The sequence below is a fragment of the Lithobates pipiens genome, unplaced genomic scaffold, assembly GCF_037356315.1.
Source record: "Lithobates pipiens isolate NorthernLeopardFrog02 unplaced genomic scaffold, aLitPip1_a1.2 Scaffold_30, whole genome shotgun sequence".
Taxonomy (NCBI): Eukaryota; Metazoa; Chordata; class Amphibia; order Anura; family Ranidae; genus Lithobates; species Lithobates pipiens.
Genome location: NW_027507791.1, coordinates 92,186,885 through 92,208,047, shown reverse-complemented (window position 1 = coordinate 92,208,047; position 21,163 = coordinate 92,186,885).

Sequence of the window (21,163 nt, the reverse complement as noted above, 5' to 3'; positions counted from 1 at the left end):
CATGTTGATGAGGACAAGGACCTCTTCCTGACAACCCTGGCCATTGGTTGTCGGGGTCTGCAGGGGGCTTATCGGAATCTGAAAGTCCTCTTTAATAAGGGGGCCCCCAGATCCCGGTCCCCCCCATGTAAATGAGTACATTGCACTCCTACCCAGTCATCTAAAAAAAAGTGTGAAAAATAAAACACAGTACACAGGTTTTTAAAGTAATTTATTAAGGCAGCTCTGGCGTCTCTTACGATTTCTTGTCCCCTCTCCGGCTCTTCTGCCTCTGCCGGTTCTTCTCCGCTCTTCGCCGATGTCTTCCAGCCCTCTCTGGTTTTTCTCCCTCTGTTCTTCTTCCGATGTTGCCTCAAGTGGTGATGTCATAAGGGGCAGGGCCTCCAGATGGCGTCACCCGGTGACCCCGCCCCATGCCGATATAAGTAGTGGCACACTATGCACCCAGCATTAGAGCACCAGAGAGCGTTGAGTCAACATCGGAAGAAGAACAGCGGAGAAGACCCGGCAAAAGAGCAAGAAGACAGCAGACAAGGTCCGGCAGAGGCAGAAGATAGTGAACAGAGGGAGAAGAACCGGAGAGGGCTAGAAGACATCAGTGGAGAAGACCTGGAGAGGGGAGAAGAACCGGCAGAGACAGAAGATTTCAGCGGAGAAGGCAGAAGAGCCGGAGAGGGGAGAAGAAATCGTAAGTGACGCCTGAGCTGTTTTAATTACTTTAAAAACTTTTTTATTTTTGACACTTTTTTAGGTGAATGGGTAGGGGTACAATGTACCACATACTCATTCACATGGGGTGGGGGGCCGGGATCTGGAGACCCCTTGTTAAAGGGGGCTTCCAGATTTCCGATAAACCCCCCCCCACCCGCAGACCCCGACAACCAACGGCCAGGGTTGTCGGGAAGAGGCCCTTGTCCTCATCAACATGGAGACCAGATGCTTTAGGATGGAGGGCGCAAGGCCTCCCCGCCCCAAAGCTCGTCCCCACCGCTCGTCCCCACCCCCTTTCCTAACCTTCCAGGCTGCTTGCTCGGAGGGTCTGGTATGGATTGAGGGGACCCATGCCGTTTTTTTTGTGAGGGGGTTCCCCTCAAAATCCATACCAGACCCTTTGGAGGGGAAACCATGCCGTGTTTCAGGGTTTTTTTGCCTGGAGTTCCCCCTAAAGATTCACACCAGACACAGTGCCTGGTATTGTCAGGGATCAAAGTTGGATGCCCATTCATTGAAGTCGAACTGATGTCGGACTTTTAGTCGCTGGGCAAAGTCAAATCCACAGTCATACGACTGTCGCGTTGTACCAGTGTAAATCCGGCATAACACATGAACAGTGCAGCAAAATTCACTGGCTCCTTGTGCTGCTTCTTACTCTCTCGATCTGCGGTGTGTTTAAATTTGGTGTTTTCATTCTCACTCTCTCATACTGGTCACTGGAAGTTCAATATGGCACTTCATGGCAAAGAACTCTCTGAGGATATATAAAAAAAAAAAGATCACTCTACATGAAGATGGCCTAGGCTGTAAGAAGATTGCCAAGACCCTGAAACTGAGCTGCAGCACGGTGACCAAGACCATAGAGCTGTTTGACAGGACAGGTTCCACTCAGAACAGGCCTTACCATGGTCGACCAAAAAAGTTGAGTGCATGTGCTCAGCGTCATATCCAGGGTTTGTCTTTGGGAAATAGATGTTTGAGTGCTGCCACCATTGCTGCCGAGGTTGAGGGGGTGGGGGGGTCAGCCTGTCAGTGCTCAGACCATACACCGCACACTGCATCAAATTTGTTTGCATGGTTGTAGTCCCAGAAGGAAGCCTCTTCTAAAGACGATGCACAAGAAAGCCTGCAAACAGTTTGCTGAAGACAAGCAGACTAAGGAAATAGATTACCGCAGCCATGTCCTGTGGTCTGATGAGATCAAGATAAACGTATTGGTTCAGATGATGTCGAGCATTTGTGGCGGCAACCAGGATTTCTAAAACAAGTGTGTCTTGCCTACAGTCAAGCATGGTGGTGGGAGTGTCATGGTCTGGGGCTGCATGAGTGCTGCCGGCACTGGGGACCTACAGTTCATTGAGGGAATGATGAATGCCAATATAGCAGAGCATGATCCCCTCCTTTTGGAGACTGGGCCACAGGGCAGTATGCCAACATCATAACGACCCAAAACACACCCCCAAGATGACCACTGCCTTGCTAAGGAAGCTGAGGGTAAATGTGATGGACTGGCCAAGCATGTTTTCAGACCTAAACCCTATTGAGCATCTGTGGGGCATCCTCAAATGGAAGATGGAGGGCTCTAACATCCACCAGCTCTGTGATGTCGTCATGGAGGAGTGGAAGAGGACACCAGTGGCAACCTGTGAAGTTCTTGTGAACTTCAAGCCCAAGAGGATTAAGGCAGTGCTGGAAAATAATGGTGGCCACACAAAATATTGACACTTTGGCCCAATTTGGACATTTTCATTTAGGGGTTTAGACATTAATGGCTGTGTGTTGAGTTATTTTGAGGGAACAGCAAATTTACGCTGTTATACAAGCTGTACACTCACTACTTTACATTGTTGCAAAGTGTAATTTCTTCAGTGTTTTCACATGAAAAGATATAATAAAATATTTACAAAAATGTGAAGGGTGTACTCGCTTTTATGAGATACTGTATGTTGTGTGCACAAGGAAACTCGGCATGTATGCAGACGTGTCGCAGGCCTCTGCCAGACAGAGTCTTCAGCACATCTGCACAATCCTTGGACTTTAAAAGACAGTGGGGCTAGCATTAGCCAGACTGAAGTTCCTCTATAAGGTCTTTTGTAGTGCAGTGGCAGCCCATTGAAATGTATGTGTTAAAGCGCAAACCATTACTGGATAAAATGTAAGAAATACCCTTACTGTCCACTTTATGAAAATGCTCGCTGCTAGGCTACATTTTACCTACAGTCAAGCATGGTGGTGGGAGTGTCATGGTCTGGGGCCAAGCATGCAGTGAAGAATGACTGATCTGCATGCTAAGTACTCAAATAGCTTTGAAGACCCTGGATTATGACAAGGTCTTCAGGAGAGATCATCTTATATGTATTTTTTAGTACAAGTTTCATTCCAATTCACTGCACTGTGTATGTGTCAAGTGTTTGTGTTGTACATACACTGGGGAATTTTAAGTATGCCACGTTATCGGGAGCTAAAAGGACAGGAAATCTTTTTTTTTTCCCCTGAACTAAAAGCACTTTGGAAAGACTGTGTACTCAGGAACACACAGGGAAAACCTTGTGTGATAAAATACTTGAGTGAGGCACTGTGTGTGGGAATCTTCTGAAGTTTGTAGTAAAAGAATAACACACTTGTCATAGATTAAAAAAAATAAAATAAGCGTAATAGCAGATCTACAGTAAATACCAAAGCAGACTGTTACAAGTAATTGCTATACCTCCCATGGTTATAAAATCAGTTTATCAAAAGGGTAAAATAGGCTTCAGAATGAGATGCTGTATGAAACCTAGATGCACAATTGTTCAGCTTTTAGCAGTAAATTTGAAATAGGAAAAAGAAAACCAAATTGGTGTAAATATGGTGGGTCATGGACCTTCATGACCCACCATATTTACACCAATTTGGTTTTCTTTAACTGGTGTAACGGGTGCTTCTAATGAAGATATTTTACTGTATATTGTGTAAAGCCTAATCTAGTTTTGTTTCCATGGCAGAGTTAGCCCAGTCAAACTTTGTTTTTGTTTTTTTACAATAGGAATATAAGGACTTATTGGAGATTAATGATACAGTAGACAGGGCCTCATTGATATAGAAAAGAGCTTAAAGAGAACTGTCACTTTGCACATTCAGGGTAGTGACAGGGCCACCAAACTGCACCCAAGCAGAGTATACTCACCAATCTGTGGTTCTCTTTCTGCTTCCTGCTCCGTTGTTGTTATAGGGGGGGCATCCAGGTATGAAGGGAACATATGACCTCCCTCATGTGACAAGTGGTAAGGCTTGAGTGGCTGGTCATCAGGCTCAAACACTGTCACCTTTTGGGGAAAATCAGTGTCCGGGGTAAACTCTGACATCAGTCAACACCAGAGTTTGCTCAGGGTTGACTCCTGCAGTGGAAACCTGGCAAAAAAGCATGGATGGATAAGTGTACATTGCTGTAAAACACCTAAAGAAGAAGTGCTTACCTTCTTTACATTTCTCTGATTCAGCATATTGTTCTTTCCAGAAGTACAGGTAGACTTTTTAAAGTGTGGGGGACTAGGAAACCCTCTAATACAGTGGTCATCAACCCTGTCCTCAGGGCCCACTAACAGGCCAGGTTTTATGTATTGCCTTGGGGAGATGCAGACTAGAATACTTCAATAACCGAGAATATCACCTGTGATGTATTTCAGTTATCTTGCAAACCTGGCCTGTTAGTGGGCCCTGAGGATAAGATTGATTACCACTGACCCAATAAACCTATATATGCAATTATAAGAGTCTTTATCATGGTAACATTTAGTCCTCCAAATGCAACGCTATTGCTACATATCACACAATGACACTGATGTTCTATATGGGTATATGGAGTTACAAACATAGAGCTTCATAATTAGGGAGACAATGTAATACTGTGGCAGCCATAGTCCAACAACCTTTGATGAGCCATGTGCTTATAGGGCCACATAGCTGGAACTGATATGTTATAGTCCAGATGGTCATGCTAACTTTCTATTTGTACATTGACAAACATCCGTCTTGGCAAGACTTCCATTTGGCCCAATACCACAAAATTGCGTGGCTTAGGATCAGCCATAATGCTATACTGTGACCTACTTCCCCATGTTTCAAAAGCTGTATTATACATTGTTTACACTATACTTTTATAAAACACTATGTAAGCCTCATACATAATGGCATTTCAATTTAAATACAACTTTTCATATATACCATTCCATAGAAGCCCTTCAAGGAACATGCACACTTTGCTAGTCTTTGTAAAAAATGTAATGAGGATGAAGCTTGCCAATCAAGAACATTTGGGGTCAAAGGAGAAGTTTTCAGCATGACCGCCAAGTGTTGATTGTCCTAATCTGTAGCACGCAATTGTGTTGTAGGTCTTTCTAGAAATACATTTATATATGGTGGAAAAGAAGAATAGCGTTTTACAGCTGACATTTGTCAAAGCTATATGTGACACTAAATATATATTTAGTTTCAGATTTTATTCAGACTGCAAGTATAAAAGGAAGTTTTCCGTCTGCATAAGGGTGCATCTACAGTCAAACTTAATATAGTTCATCTTAAGTCTTAATATAAACTCACCATTCCTTAAGTACATAGGCAGCCTTGGTGTTTTCTTTACTAAAGTCTCTTATCTCCACCACTAATCCCCATGTCACAACAATTTATACATCAGCCACCAGAAGAATATTCTCTTCAGAAATCATACAGTCATTTGTAGAACATGGCAGCGCCATAACTATACCCTGTCTGAAAGGAAGCCACAATAATTTTCAACCACCCTTGTGTTCTGTGTGTTTTAACTGTGCTTGGAACAAGTCAGTATTTTTGCATGCCAGAGTACAATTTGATGTGGATGGGTGCATGCAGGTCCTTCTTCAACACAGTAAAAGTACTTCACATTTTAAAATGTTAGAGCAAAATTTAAAAACAGAAAATATTCTGGGCCCAGAAATGATATCTGGTTAAACTGTGGAAGTGACAAAGGGATAACCAAGATGAGATGAACATTTACCGATATGCAAGAATGTGTTAATGTATTGAATTTTTTTGTTGGGGCGTTTGTATATAGCTAAGGTAGCATCACAATGTAAAAGTAAAGCTAGACATGCACAGCTCAAATCTCATCTGATTCCTTCCAAAACAGTCAAAATTTGACACCACCTAGTTTGACAACTTTGAAAAGTTGAAGTAACTTTAAAATACATTTTTTTCCTTTAAAAAAAACAAACATATTATTATACTTACCTGCTCTGTGCAATGGTTTTGCAGAGGTTTCCGCATCCAATTAGCATAAGTGTGAACCCAGTGTAATTAAAGGTATAACTTGTTTGTCATTTTGGATACAGTAAGGGAGGGTTATAGCCTCTGTCAGATTTTTTTTCGCCATCTGTCATCCACTGCAGAGATTTCTCTTCTCTTCCTGTCCCATAGCAAACCAGGAAGTGAGATAAAATCCCTGCAAATTAAAAGGAACTCCTTGGGGACCCTCAGGTCACCAGAACTAGTGTTCTCATTGAAAGATTTCCCCCTCTATTACTTTTTTGGATGACATGGCGAGAATCGGGTTCTGTGTGTGTAAACCCACAGATCCCGGTTCTTTGAGGGGAGAAGTAATATGGTATGAACAGCGATCTAGCTTCTCCCCAGTCAGTCTCCTTCCCCCTTCAGTTAGAACACACACTAGGGAACACAACCCCTTGATCGCCCCCTAGTGTTAACCCCTTCAATGCCAGTGACATTTTTACAGTAATCAATGCATTTTTATAGCAATGGTCCCATATATATATATATATATATATATATATATATATATATATATATAAATAAATTATTATTATTATTTTTTTTTTACTAGTGATGGTGGTAATCAGCAATTTTTTGTGGGACTGCGACATTGCGGCTAACAGATCAAACACTTTTTTTGGGACCATTGACATTTATACAGCGATCAGAACTAAAAATAGCCACCAATTACTATATAAATGTCACTGGCGGGAAGGGGTTAACACTAGGGGCGATCAAGGGGTTAAGTGTGTCCTAGGGAGCTGTTTCTAACTGTGGAGGGGGAGTGGACTGACAGGGAGTAGAGAGAGATCGTTGTTCCTGATTACTATGAACAGCAGATCTCTTTCTACTTACCTGACAGAACGGGGATCTGTCTGTTTACATTGACAGATCCCCGCTCTGGCTCTCTGAGAAACGATCGCGGGTCGCTGGCGAGCATCATGGCCGCCGGCCATGCGCATCAGCTCTGGGATCTCGCTGCCCTTAAAGTGGCCGCCGTACAACTAGGGTGATTTGTGCAGGGGAGCCAACCTCCTGCCGTATAACAACGGTGGCTGGTTGGCAAGTAGTTAAAGAAATAAGCACTGCAAAACATGCCTGAAAAACACATCAAGCGCAGCCGCATAAATGTGAACCCAGACTAAATCCAGTTTATTACAACTGGAGGCACATGAAAAAACATTAGCACATCATTGTTACTCTGTGCAGGGCATTCCATGTAGCAGATGTGAAATTCAGCGTGGTTATTACCAAAGCAGAAGGAAGGTCATAAATGGCCACCAAAATGTGTCTTTTATTATAGAAAATGAATACATTTTTGACATTATTGTTCTTGCCCTTCAATATATTGGAAACTAACACCTCCAAATGACTTACGCAAATTAAATCTATAGCGTCAGCTTAGATCTTTTGGTTTATTGCTGCCAAATGTCTTGGTAACAACATCTGAAAGTGAAAATAAAGTCCACATTACTGCGGTAAGTGGAAGAAAAATATAAAACGCATGTAAAATGCTTAATCACAAGCAAATGTTAAATTATTCGTTTTTAATTTGTTTAAAAGCTAAATATTCTCCTTTACACCTTTACTTTGGTCCACGGGGGATGCATCCACCGGTGTAAAGGACTATTCCATAGGAAAATCTGGAGAAAACGGGAAAGATTGGCGCTAGCTACAGGAGATAACCGGAGCTAACGTGTTTTGAAGGAGAGTTGAAAAACCATAACCCATAATCAAACATAAATGTTGGGGAGGTTGTTGTTAATGCTAAAGGAGACAGCCAACCATGATTACGAGAGGCATTCAGAGGGGTCACTGGTCTATTCAGATGCTGTGCACACATTAAAACACATAACGAGATGGCAATTACTGGGAAAAGTTGTAATTTGATCTTATGTGTGTGTTTAAAAAGGCATTCATTACATAAGACATAATTATAGGCTGACAAATATTACTAGGTTCTCATAGGTTGTCCTATCAAATACATCTTAATGCGACTATCAACATGATTTCCCAGAACTGCATGTCTTTATCTGTAACATATAAGAAAAACTGTTTTATTTATCATAGTTTTTAAATGATAATCTACATGTTATTAGATTTTGTAATAGCCATTCTAACTGTAGAAACTGTAAATAAGGACAAATTGTATAAACGGACTTGGGTTGTCAGCCATGAGGATGTTGTATTGGTTGGCTGGTTATTCATAGAAATGATGAAGCCAAAAGCATACCATATTTATTTAAGAGATTGAGTAAGGATAGGAAAAGAGAATTATAACGGTCCAAAAAAATGTAATTGTTACATATAATATAAAAAAAATTTGGGTACAAATATAAAAACAAAACAGTATATTATATACATACAATGCAGTTTTTGGCATTTTGACCATCTAAACACCAAGGCCTATACTATATATACATTCCCTTGTTCTGTTTGTGTCTATACACCCATGTATGTATATAATATACTGCTTTGATTTATCTTTGTACCAAATAAAATATTATTTTTATTTTTTTATGTATTATATGTAACAATTACATTTTTTGGCACCGTTATAATCCCCTTTTCCTATCCTCACTCAATCTCTTAATATTTGGGATGAGGTGCCTTTATATATTGAGGACCCTCCAGCTCTCCAGCCCCCCCCCCCCCCCCCACCATTTTTCTATACCATATTTATGTTAATACATTTACTGGACAAGTTATCGTTATGTTGCCAACCAAAATATTTTTTTTTTGTGAAAAGAAAACTGTGATTACCTCCAGGATTGCTTCATACATAGATATGAATTTTTTTTTTTATACTTTTTATCTTGTAACAATTAGTGATGGACGAACTTCCGACGGGACGTTTCGCGAACGCGAAACGCGAACGGACACAAACGTTCGCGAAAACGACCGTTCGCCGCGGGCTCCATTGACTTCAATGGGAGGCGAATTTCGCAAACCTTTAGGTCGAATTTGCGGCCACGGGGTAATTATTAGGGGGTAGCACGTAGTCCCACCACCTGGACAATAGCATAATACATGTATGAGGTGAATTTGGGATCGATAACTACAAGCATTTTTTTTTTATTTGGGAAATTGTTCTGACAATTCAGGACTATGGAGCTAATGAAGGCAATGGAGGAGAGGGAAGGTCAGGGACCAGGGTAGGCAAACAAGAGGGTGCAGGAGATACAGAGCACTGACAGCAGCACCGTAATACAGAGCACTGACATCAGCACCGTGACATACAGCGCTGACAGCAGCTCCGTGACATACAGCGCTGACAGCAGCTCCGTGACATACAGCGCTGACAGCAGCTCCGTGACATACAGCGCTGACAGCAGCTCCGTGACATACAGCGCTGACAGCAGCTCCGTGACATACAGCGCTGACAGCAGCACCGTGACATACAGCGCTGACAGCAGCTCCGTGACATACAGCGCTGACAGCAGCTCCGTGACATACAGCGCTGACAGCAGCTCCGTGACATACAGCACTGACAGCAGCTCCGTGACATACAGCGCTGACAGCAGCTCCGTGACATACAGCGCTGACAGCAGCACCGTGACATACAGCGCTGACAGCAGCTCCGTGACATACAGCGCTGACAGCAGCTCCGTGACATACAGCGCTGACAGCAGCTCCGTGACATACAGCGCTGACAGCAGCTCCGTGACATACAGCGCTGACAGCAGCTCCGTGACATACAGCGCTGACAGCAGCTCCGTGACATACAGCGCTGACAGCAGCTCCGTGACATACAGCGCTGACAGCAGCTCCGTGACATACAGCGCTGACAGCAGCTCCGTGACATACAGCGCTGACAGCAGCTCCGTGACATACAGCGCTGACAGCAGCACCGTAAGCAGCCCCAGGAGGAAGTCAGCACAGCACAGGGATGGTGTGATCCCCTCATAATAAGAACCCCCAGGAGGAAGTCAGCACAGCACAGGGATGGTGGGAGCCCCTCATAATAAGAACACCCAGGAGGAAGTCAGCACAGCACAGGGATGGTGGGAACCCCTCATAATAAGCAGCCCCAGTAGAAATATGACACCGCTCAACCTCTTCAAAGAGGAGGGTAGGGGCATATAGTACGGTGTGCTTTTTTGGGTCAGGGAAGTGAGCCAAATGAATTAAGAAGGTCTGTGTGCTTGATTCCAAAAATTGTTTATAGACATATACATGGTCTACTGATCACATGTGTTGAATTCCTCCGAGATCCATGCCTCATTCATTTTTAGAAATGTGAGGTAGTTAACACTGTGGTGAGCTAGGCGAGTACGCTTATCGGTCACAATCCCCCCTGCTGCGCTGAACGTCCTTTCGGACAGGACACTGGATGAGGGGCAAGCCAACAGTTCGATTGCAAATTGGGCAAGCTCTGGCCAGAGGTCAAGCCTGCCCACCCAGTAGTCTAGGGGTTCATCACTCCTCAGAGCGTCCACATCGGCCGTTAACCCAATGTAGTCGGACACCTGACGGTCTAGGCGTTCCCTGATGCTGGATCCGGATGACACCTGTCGATGGGTCGGCTGAAAGAATGACCTCATATCCGAAGTCACCAACACATCTTCAAACCGGCCTCTTCTTGCAGGCGCTGTTGGATTGGTACCCGCAAATCCTTCTCTGGGAGTGGGAATTGCTCCTCTGCCAGCGCACGCAAAAGCAGAATGCAGCATTTCTCGAAGCAAGGCCTGGAAGTGCTGCATTCTGACAGCCCTCTGCGACGGCGGTAACATTTCCGCCATTTTGTGTTTGTACCGGGGGTCTAAGTACGTTGCCACCCAGTACTGGTCCTTGACCCTCATGCTTTTTATACGGGGGTCCCTATTAAAACACTGGAGCATGAAGGCCCCCATTTGCACTAAAGTGGAAGCGGTGTGGTGGCCTGGCTCCTGCTCATCATCCAGGATAATGTCGTCCTCTTCATTCTCCTCTCCCCATCCTCGCACAACAGGGATCCCAGAAAGGTTTAAAGCATGCTCTTCTTGCTCCTGCTCATCCGCCCCGGCACCATCCTCCTCTGACTCCTCATCAGACTCCTGTTGTTGACTTGTCTCAGATAGAGTAGCCCCCCCTGGGAATTCATCCAGCATTGCGACTTCCTCATCTTCCCGCTCCTGCTCCTCCACAGCCTGATCAATGACACGACGCAATGCACGCTCCAGAAAGAAGGCATAAGGTACCATGTCACTGATGGCGCCATGGCTGCGACTGACCAGTTTGGTGATCTCCTCAAATGGCCGCAGAAGTCTGCATGTGTCGCGCATGAGCAGCCACTGGCGCGGTGAAAAAAAACCCAGCTCCCCAGAACCGTTTCTTTCGCAGAGTTCATACAGGTAGACGTTAACTGCACGTTTCTGCTGGAGCAGCCTATCAAGCATATAGAAGGTTGAGTTCCATCGCGTCGGGCAATCGCAAATAAGACGTCTGACCGGCAGATGGTGTCGCCGCTGAATGTCAGCAAGGCGAGCCATGGCCGTGTAAGATCTTCTGAAATGGGCCGAGATTTTCCTTGCCTGCCGCAAGATGTCCTGGACCCCAGGGTATTTGACAAGGAATCGCTGCACGACCAAGTTTAAGACGTGTGCCATGCACGGCACGTGCGTGATTTTGCCCTGTTTCAATGCGCTAAGCAGATTGGCACCGTTGTCACACACCACTTTACCAACTGTCAAATTGAGCGGTGTTAGCCACTCATCTGCCTGTGAACGCAAAGCTGAAAGGAGTGCCGGGCCAGTGTGGCTCTTTGCTTCCAGGCACAACAGACGCAGCACGGCATGGCAACGTCTCACCTGGCATGTGGAATAGGTTCTGGGGAGCTTGGGCGGTGCAGTGGAAGAGACGCTAGCAGCGGAAAAGGAGGAGGCAGCTGAGGAGGAGAGGGAGGAGGATGGAGTAGGAGGAGGAGAAGAAGAGTCAGGCCTGCATGCAATCCGTGGCGGTAAAACCAAATCTACACGGGTGCCACGGGTTACATGCTTGACGGCCGTCAGAAGGTTCACCCAGTGGGCAGTAAAACTGATATACCTTCCCTGCCCGTGTTTGCTAGACCACGTGTCTGTGGTCAGATGTATCTTGGCACCGACACTGTGTGCCAGAGATACATTCACTTGCCGCTGAACATGGCCATATAGCTCTGGGATGCCCTTCTCTGAGAAATACTTCCTTCCTGGGACCTTCCATTGTGGTGTTCCAATGGCCACAAATTTGCGAAAGGCCTCCGAGTCCACCAGTTTATATGGCAGTAGTTGGCGGGCTATGAGTTCTGACAAGCCAGCCGCCAACCGTTGGGCAAGAGGGTTATCCGGCGTCATCATTTTTTTACGCTCAAACATTAGGCCCACGGAAGCCTGCCTTTTTGCAGAAAAATGTGAGCTTGGCGTGATGGAAGGTGGAGTGGAGGACAATTGTGAGGAGAGAGGAGAAGGAGAAGTAGAAGACGAGGCTGGACGGTGAGAGCCTGCAGTGTGGCTTTGTGTGTTCCGTTGCTCCCACTGGGCTCGGTGATGGCTGCTCATGTGCCTTCTTAAGGCGGTCGTCCCTAGGTGAGTATTGGGCTTACCGCGACTAACGCGTTGACTGCAAAGATTGCAGATGGCAACGCTATTGTCAGCAGCGGACACGTTAAAAAAAGCCCACACTGCGGAGCCATGTGCCGGTGTCCTGGGAGCGCCAGATGTGACCGTACATGGTCGATGACTCGCTCCTGATACATTTGCAGTCTGCTTTGTCCCTGCTGTGCAATGTAAGTCATTGCTGCTTCTCCTCCCTATCTGCTGGTCCATATCTCCCTCTGAACTCCCCTCCTCTTCCTCTCTTGTGGGCACCCACGTGACATCACTAGACACGTCATCATCAACGTCACCTTCCCCACCGCTATAAGTAGAGTAGGCAGCAACACCGGGGACCAACCTCCTCCTTGGGCTGATCTGGGTACTGGCGTCAGACTGCTGAGTAGCGCTTGTTGCTACCTCCTCTTCCTGATCCAATACCAAGAGTGGCTGCGCATCAGAAATGTCCTCTTGATATGGATCGGAAAATAATTCCAGTGACTCAAGCGGAAGGTATGTGGTGGTGGTGGTGGTGGTCGTGTTGTTGGTGGTAGTGTCTTTGGGGGTGCACATAGCAGAGAGTGAAGAAGAGGGTGCAGATCGAGAGGATGAGGAGGGTGCAGAAGAGTAAGGCTGAGCGAGCCACTCAACCAAGTCTGGTGCATCCTTTAAAGTAATTGAACGCACCTTCTGCAACTTCCCACTTTGGCTCAAGCCTGTTGCTCCTGCCCTACCCCTACCACCCCTGCGGAAGGGCCTGCCTCTTCCTCTGCATGTCATTTTTTAAATGACCCTGTGACAAAACTCTTAGTCCCTATACCGCTGAAGGACTGCTGCAGTATAGGTGAGCGGTCAGCAGTGGTGCACGTCAACCCTATCTATTGTGGACCTATAGCGGTCCTTACAGAACAGCAGACTGTACCGCACTCAAGCCTATGTACCGTAGCACCCTATACCAAGTTACCAGTCCTTATAAGAACTTTTGTGGACCAAGCAGGTTGTGTATTAGTGTTTAGCAGACTGTACGTCAGTCCCTATACCGCTGAAGGACTGCTGCAGTATAGGGCAGCGGTCAGCAGTGGTGCACGTCAACCCTATCTATTGTGGACCGATAGCGGTCCTTACAGAACAGCAGACTGTACCGCACTCAAGCCTATGTACCGTAGCACCCTATACCAAGTTACCAGTCCTTATAAGAACTTTTGTGGACCAAGCAGGTTGTGTATTAGTGTTTAGCAGACTGTACGTCAGTCCCTATACCGCTGAAGGACTGCTGCAGTATAGGGCAGCGGTCAGCAGTGGTGCACGTCAACCCTATCTATTGTGGACCGATAGCGGTCCTTACAGAACAGCAGACTGTACCGCACTCAAGCCTATGTACCGTAGCACCCTATACCAAGTTACCAGTCCTTATAAGAACTTTTGTGGAACAAGCAGGTTGTGTGTTAGTGATTAGCAGACTGTACGTCAGTCCCTATACCGCTGAAGGACTGCTGCAGTATAGGTGAGCGGTCAGCAGTGGTGCACGTCAACCCTATCTATTGTGGACCGATAGCGGTCCTTACAGAACAGCAGACTGTACCGCACTCAAGCCTATGTACCGTAGCACCCTATACCAAGTTACCAGTCCTTATAAGAACTTTTGTGGAACAAGCAGGTTGTGTGTTAGTGATTAGCAGACTGTACGTCAGTCCCTATACCGCTGAAGGACTGCTGCAGTATAGGTGAGCGGTCAGCAGTGGTGCACGTCAACCCTATCTATTGTGGACCGATAGCGGTCCTTACAGAACAGCAGACTGTACCGCACTCAAGCCTATGTACCGTAGCACCCTATACCAAGTTACCAGTCCTTATAAGAACTTTTGTGGACCAAGCAGGTTGTGTATTAGTGTTTAGCAGACTGTACGTCAGTCCCTATACCGCTGAAGGACTGCTGCAGTATAGGGCAGCGGTCAGCAGTGGTGCACGTCAACCCTATCTATTGTGGACCGATAGCGGTCCTTACAGAACAGCAGACTGTACCGCACTCAAGCCTATGTACCGTAGCACCCTATACCAAGTTACCAGTCCTTATAAGAACTTTTGTGGAACAAGCAGGTTGTGTGTTAGTGATTAGCAGACTGTACGTCAGTCCCTATACCGCTGAAGGACTGCTGCAGTATAGGGCAGCGGTCAGCAGTGGTGCACGTCAACCCTATCTATTGTGGACCGATAGCGGTCCTTACAGAACAGCAGACTGTACCGCACTCAAGCCTATGTACCGTAGCACCCTATACCAAGTTACCAGTCCTTATAAGAACTTTTGTGGAACAAGCAGGTTGTGTGTTAGTGATTAGCAGACTGTACGTCAGTCCCTATACCGCTGAAGGACTGCTGCAGTATAGGTGAGCGGTCAGCAGTGGTGCACGTCAACCCTATCTATTGTGGACCGATAGCGGTCCTTACAGAACAGCAGACTGTACCGCACTCAAGCCTATGTACCGTAGCACCCTATACCAAGTTACCAGTCCTTATAAGAACTTTTGTGGACCAAGCAGGTTGTGTATTAGTGTTTAGCAGACTGTACGTCAGTCCCTATACCGCTGAAGGACTGCTGCAGTATAGGTGAGCGGTCAGCAGTGGTGCACGTCAACCCTATCTATTGTGGACCGATAGCGGTCCTTACAGAACAGCAGACTGTACCGCACTCAAGCCTATGTACCGTAGCACCCTATACCAAGTTACCAGTCCTTATAAGAACTTTTGTGGACCAAGCAGGTTGTGTATTAGTGTTTAGCAGACTGTACGTCAGTCCCTATACCGCTGAAGGACTGCTGCAGTATAGGGCAGCGGTCAGCAGTGGTGCACGTCAACCCTATCTATTGTGGACCGATAGCGGTCCTTACAGAACAGCAGACTGTACCGCACTCAAGCCTATGTACCGTAGCACCCTATACCAAGTTACCAGTCCTTATAAGAACTTTTGTGGAACAAGCAGGTTGTGTGTTAGTGATTAGCAGACTGTACGTCAGTCCCTATACCGCTGAAGGACTGCTGCAGTATAGGGCAGCGGTCAGCAGTGGTGCACGTCAACCCTATCTATTGTGGACCGATAGCGGTCCTTACAGAACAGCAGACTGTACCGCACTCAAGCCTATGTACCGTAGCACCCTATACCAAGTTACCAGTCCTTATAAGAACTTTTGTGGAACAAGCAGGTTGTGTGTTAGTGATTAGCAGACTGTACGTCAGTCCCTATACCGCTGAAGGACTGCTGCAGTATAGGGCAGCGGTCAGCAGTGGTGCACGTCAACCCTATCTATTGTGGACCGATAGCGGTCCTTACAGAACAGCAGACTGTACCGCACTCAAGCCTATGTACCGTAGCACCCTATACCAAGTTACCAGTCCTTATAAGAACTTTTGTGGACCAAGCAGGTTGTGTATTAGTGTTTAGCAGACTGTACGTCAGTCCCTATACCGCTGAAGGACTGCTGCAGTATAGGGCAGCGGTCAGCAGTGGTGCACGTCAACCCTATCTATTGTGGACCGATAGCGGTCCTTACAGAACAGCAGACTGTACCGCACTCAAGCCTATGTACCGTAGCACCCTATACCAAGTTACCAGTCCTTATAAGAACTTTTGTGGACCAAGCAGGTTGTGTGTTAGTGTTTAGCAGACTGTACGTCAGTCCCTATACCGCTGAAGGACTGCTGCAGTATAGGGCAGCGGTCAGCAGTGGTGCACGTCAACCCTATCTATTGTGGACCGATAGCGGTCCTTACAGAACAGCAGACTGTACCGCACTCAAGCCTATGTACCGTAGCACCCTATACCAAGTTACCAGTCCTTATAAGAACTTTTGTGGAACAAGCAGGTTGTGTGTTAGTGATTAGCAGACTGTACGTCAGTCCCTATACCGCTGAAGGACTGCTGCAGTATAGGTGAGCGGTCAGCAGTGGTGCACGTCAACCCTATCTATTGTGGACCGATAGCGGTCCTTACAGAACAGCAGACTGTACCGCACTCAAGCCTATGTACCGTAGCACCCTATACCAAGTTACCAGTCCTTATAAGAACTTTTGTGGACCAAGCAGGTTGTGTATTAGTGTTTAGCAGACTGTACGTCAGTCCCTATACCGCTGAAGGACTGCTGCAGTATAGGGCAGCGGTCAGCAGTGGTGCACGTCAACCCTATCTATTGTGGACCGATAGCGGTCCTTACAGAACAGCAGACTGTACCGCACTCAAGCCTATGTACCGTAGCACCCTATACCAAGTTACCAGTCCTTATAAGAACTTTTGTGGACCAAGCAGGTTGTGTATTAGTGTTTAGCAGACTGTACGTCAGTCCCTATACCGCTGAAGGACTGCTGCAGTATAGGGCAGCGGTCAGCAGTGGTGCACGTCAACCCTATCTATTGTGGACCGATAGCGGTCCTTACAGAACAGCAGACTGTACCGCACTCAAGCCTATGTACCGTAGCACCCTATACCAAGTTACCAGTCCTTATAAGAACTTTTGTGGAACAAGCAGGTTGTGTGTTAGTGATTAGCAGACTGTACGTCAGTCCCTATACCGCTGAAGGACTGCTGCAGTATAGGGCAGCGGTCAGCAGTGGTGCACGTCAACCCTATCTATTGTGGACCGATAGCGGTCCTTACAGAACAGCAGACTGTACCGCACTCAAGCCTATGTACCGTAGCACCCTATACCAAGTTACCAGTCCTTATAAGAACTTTTGTGGAACAAGTGAGTTGTGAATGTTTAGCAGACTGCAGCAGAAGGGCAGCAGTCAAGTATAATATCCTTTCTATATTTGGAAGAAAGAATATTATACATGTACAAGCCTATTACTGTACCACTGATACCAGTCCTGAAAAGAACCTTTGTGGAACTAATAATAACAGCAAGTCTTTAAAATTACCCTCACTGCCTGACAACACTGCTTCCTTCCTGTCCCTATACAAATTGGCAAAAAAAGAGAACGATTAGTGGTTACTGGAACAGCTCTTTTGTGGACCTTGATAGTAACAGCTAATGATGATGATGATGATGATGATGATGAAAGACTAATCTGGCTGTCCCTGTAGCATACACCGTCCTTTCCCTTTCTCTAAACTAACAAAAGACACTCAGGCTGCTGCAAGAATCAGCAGCACAGCAAACCTATCAACACCTAACACCTATACCAGTCCTGAAAAGAACTTTTGTGTACCAAATAGCTAGTGGTTTATCTCTCCCTACTCCACACAGGAACCTGTCCCTATCTTAACAGAAGAAAGAATGTAAAATGGCCACCGGATCGGGTGTATTTATAGGTTAGGGGGAATGTACAAGTGTCCATGTGCTGTCATGTCTCAATTGGCTGTCCTGTATCACATGATAAACGTGTCACCAAAGGTTAAAGTTCTTGTATACATTAAACACGTAAGTCCGCCGCGGCGAACGACGGAAAAAGGCGTTCGAACGTGCGGACCGCGAATGTCGGAAATTCGCCGCGAAACGACCGCCGGGCGAACCGTTCGGCCATCACTAGTAACAATTATAAATGGAAGATTTGTTATTCACAAATAGAAACATTTGGATTTACAGTTACCCAAGTCCCCGACATGGGAATGTGTGCAATATTGCTCATGTTCCTTCAGTGGATGAATGATGTGTGTGTGCTAAATTGCACCACAATGCATGGTAGCTTATTGATGTGATGTGCCCATACTACTTTTGTGGGTTTGTCACATGTAACGTAGCATACTGAAATTCATGGGATGCACCTTAATGTGCAAGAATGCGCCAGCATTCCAAATTTGTTTATTTCACCTTAAAGGGGTTGTAAACCCTCCCGTTTTTTCAACTCTTCTTCTTTCACCCTTTTTTTCAGGTGAAAAACCTATTGTAGTGCACCAGCCCCACCCCCCCCCCCCCCCCACCCCCGTTTTACTCACCTGAGCCCATTTGTTCCCACAATAGAGACACGTACACCCTCTCTGGCCGGTGTCTCTGCTCTTGATTGGATAGATTGATAGCAGCGCAGCCATTGGCTCCCACTGCTGTCAATTAAATCCAATGATGTGGGCACTGGGGGGGGGGGGCTGCTGAATACTGCTGTCTGTGTCTATGAACACAGCAACAGGACATGGGAGCACGCCCACATGGGTGCCCCAAAGGAGAGCAATTCTCCAATGGGTCACTTGATGCCGGGAGGAGCCGGGAGCGCCACAGAGGGACCCTGGAAGTGAAGGATCGGGGGCCACTTTGTGCAAAACCAACTGCACCAAGGACGTAAGTATAGCATGTTTGTTATAAAAAAAAAAAAAAAAAAGAAAAAAAATGGGAACCTTTAGTGTCCCTTGTAATCATTCCAAAACATAAAAACAACCCACTGCATATTTTAAACAACATCTCAGTGCTGCTGATCTCTTCCGGCCTCCTTTAGCTACTTCCTGTCTACATGCACTCCAGCATTGGCTGCATATCATTGCTTAGGACCAGCTGACAATGGTGATTCCTGATAGTGACAATGGTGGACCATGCTTGCACAATAGGTATCAGCTTGGCGACTTGTCTCTATTGGAAGCTTATATGACCAGAGAACAATGCAGCAGCACAGTTGTCACCATATAACAGAAAGTATCTGAACAAGGACCCTAATGGTAGGATCATCAGGTATTTTTATAATCAAAGCTGTAGATGTCAAAAGATTGAAAACATATATTCAAATGACATTAGCATGTTAAAGCGTATATTTCAGTGACTAGGTTTAGATCTGCTTCAAGAATATCTGAAATTATAGTCTTGTGTCACTATTATGTTAGAACAATGGCATGATGTAGATATTTTAAATGTATTTACTGTATTTGTCCATGTATTTCTTAGTAAATGAAACCTGTACTGAGAAAAGTCTGAAGGCCACCCTGGCACACCATTGTGTGAAAGGTTCCCATACTTTCTGAGTCACAGCAACAGAACAAGTATGCAGCACACTAACCACTTATTGTTCTAATAAGGAATGTAAATGTAGTCTGAACTGGGTCTAATTAAGATATTATTTATTAAGGAGCTCTACTTTGTGTGTGTGTAATATATATACATATATAATATATATACACAGATACACACAGTGCCTTGAAAAAGTATTCACACCCCTTGAAATTTTCCACATTCTATCATGTTACAACCAAAAAAATGTATTTTATTGGGACTTTATGTGATAGACCAACACAAAGTGGCACATAATTGTGAAGTGGAAGGAAAATTATAATTTTTTTTTTTACAAATAAATATTTGAAATGTTTGGCGTGCATTTGTATTCAGCCCTATGTATATCAGAAACTTTACTCTGATATCCCTAACTAAAATCTAGTGGAACCAATTGCCTTCAGAAGCCACCTAATTTAGTAAATAGTCTACCTGTGTGTAATTTAATCTCAGTATAAATACAGCTGTTCTGTGGAGCCCTCAGAGGTTTGTTAGAGAACCTTAGTGAACAAACAGTTACATGAAGGCCAAGGCACACACCAGAGAGGTCAGGGATAAAGTTGTGGAGAAGTTTAATGCAGGATTAGGTTATAAAAAAAAAATCCTAAGCTTTGAACATCTCACAGAGCACTCTTCAATGCATCATCCAAAAATGGAAAGAATATGGCACAACTGCAAACCTGCCAAGACACGGCCGTCCACCTAAACTGACAGGTCAGGCAAGGAGAGCATTAATCAGAGAAGCAGCCAAAAGACCCATGGTAACTCCAGAGGAGTTTCAGAGATCCACAGCTCAGGTGGGAGAATTTGCCCACAGGACAATTATTAGTCGTGCACTCCACAAATCTGGCCTTTATGGAAGATTGACAAGAAAGCCATTGTTGAAAGAAAGCCATAAGAAGTCCAGTTTGCAGTTTGCAAGAAGTCATGTGGGGGACACAGCAAACATGTGGAAGAAGGTGCTCTGGTCAGATGAGACCAAAATTTAACTTTTTGACCTAAAAGCAAAAGCTATGTGTGGCGGAAAACTAAGACTGCACATCACCGTGAACACACCACCCCCACTGTGAAACATGGCGATGGCAGCATTATGTTGTGGGGGATGCTTTTCTTCAGCAGGGAAGGGAAAGCTGGTCAGAGTTGATGGGAAGATGGATGGAGCCAAATACAGGGCAATCTTAGAAGAAAACCTGTTTGAGTCTGCAAAAGACTTGAGACTGGGGCGGAGGTTCACCTTTCAGCAGGACAATGACCTTAACCAGTTCCCGACCGGGGCGCACGCTGATGTACGTCAGCAAAATGGCACGGGCAGGCATATTGGCGAACAGGTACGTCCATTTTTAAATGCTGCCCTGCCATCACGTGCGCGCCGCCTATGGCGCGCTCGCATGCCGGTCGGGACCCCCGTGAGTCCGGTCGCGGGTCCTGCAGACTCGATCGCAGTGAGGATACCCACGATCGTCTCACGGGGCAGCTGTTTTGCCTAGCAACAAGTGACGCTGATCTCTGCTCCATGTGATTGGAGTAGAGATCAGTGTTCACTAACGCAAAGCCCAGCCCCCCACAGTTAGTAACACGCACCTAGGAACACTTAACCCCTACACTGCCACCCCCTGGTTAACCCCTTCACTGCCATTTACACAGGAATCAATGCATTTG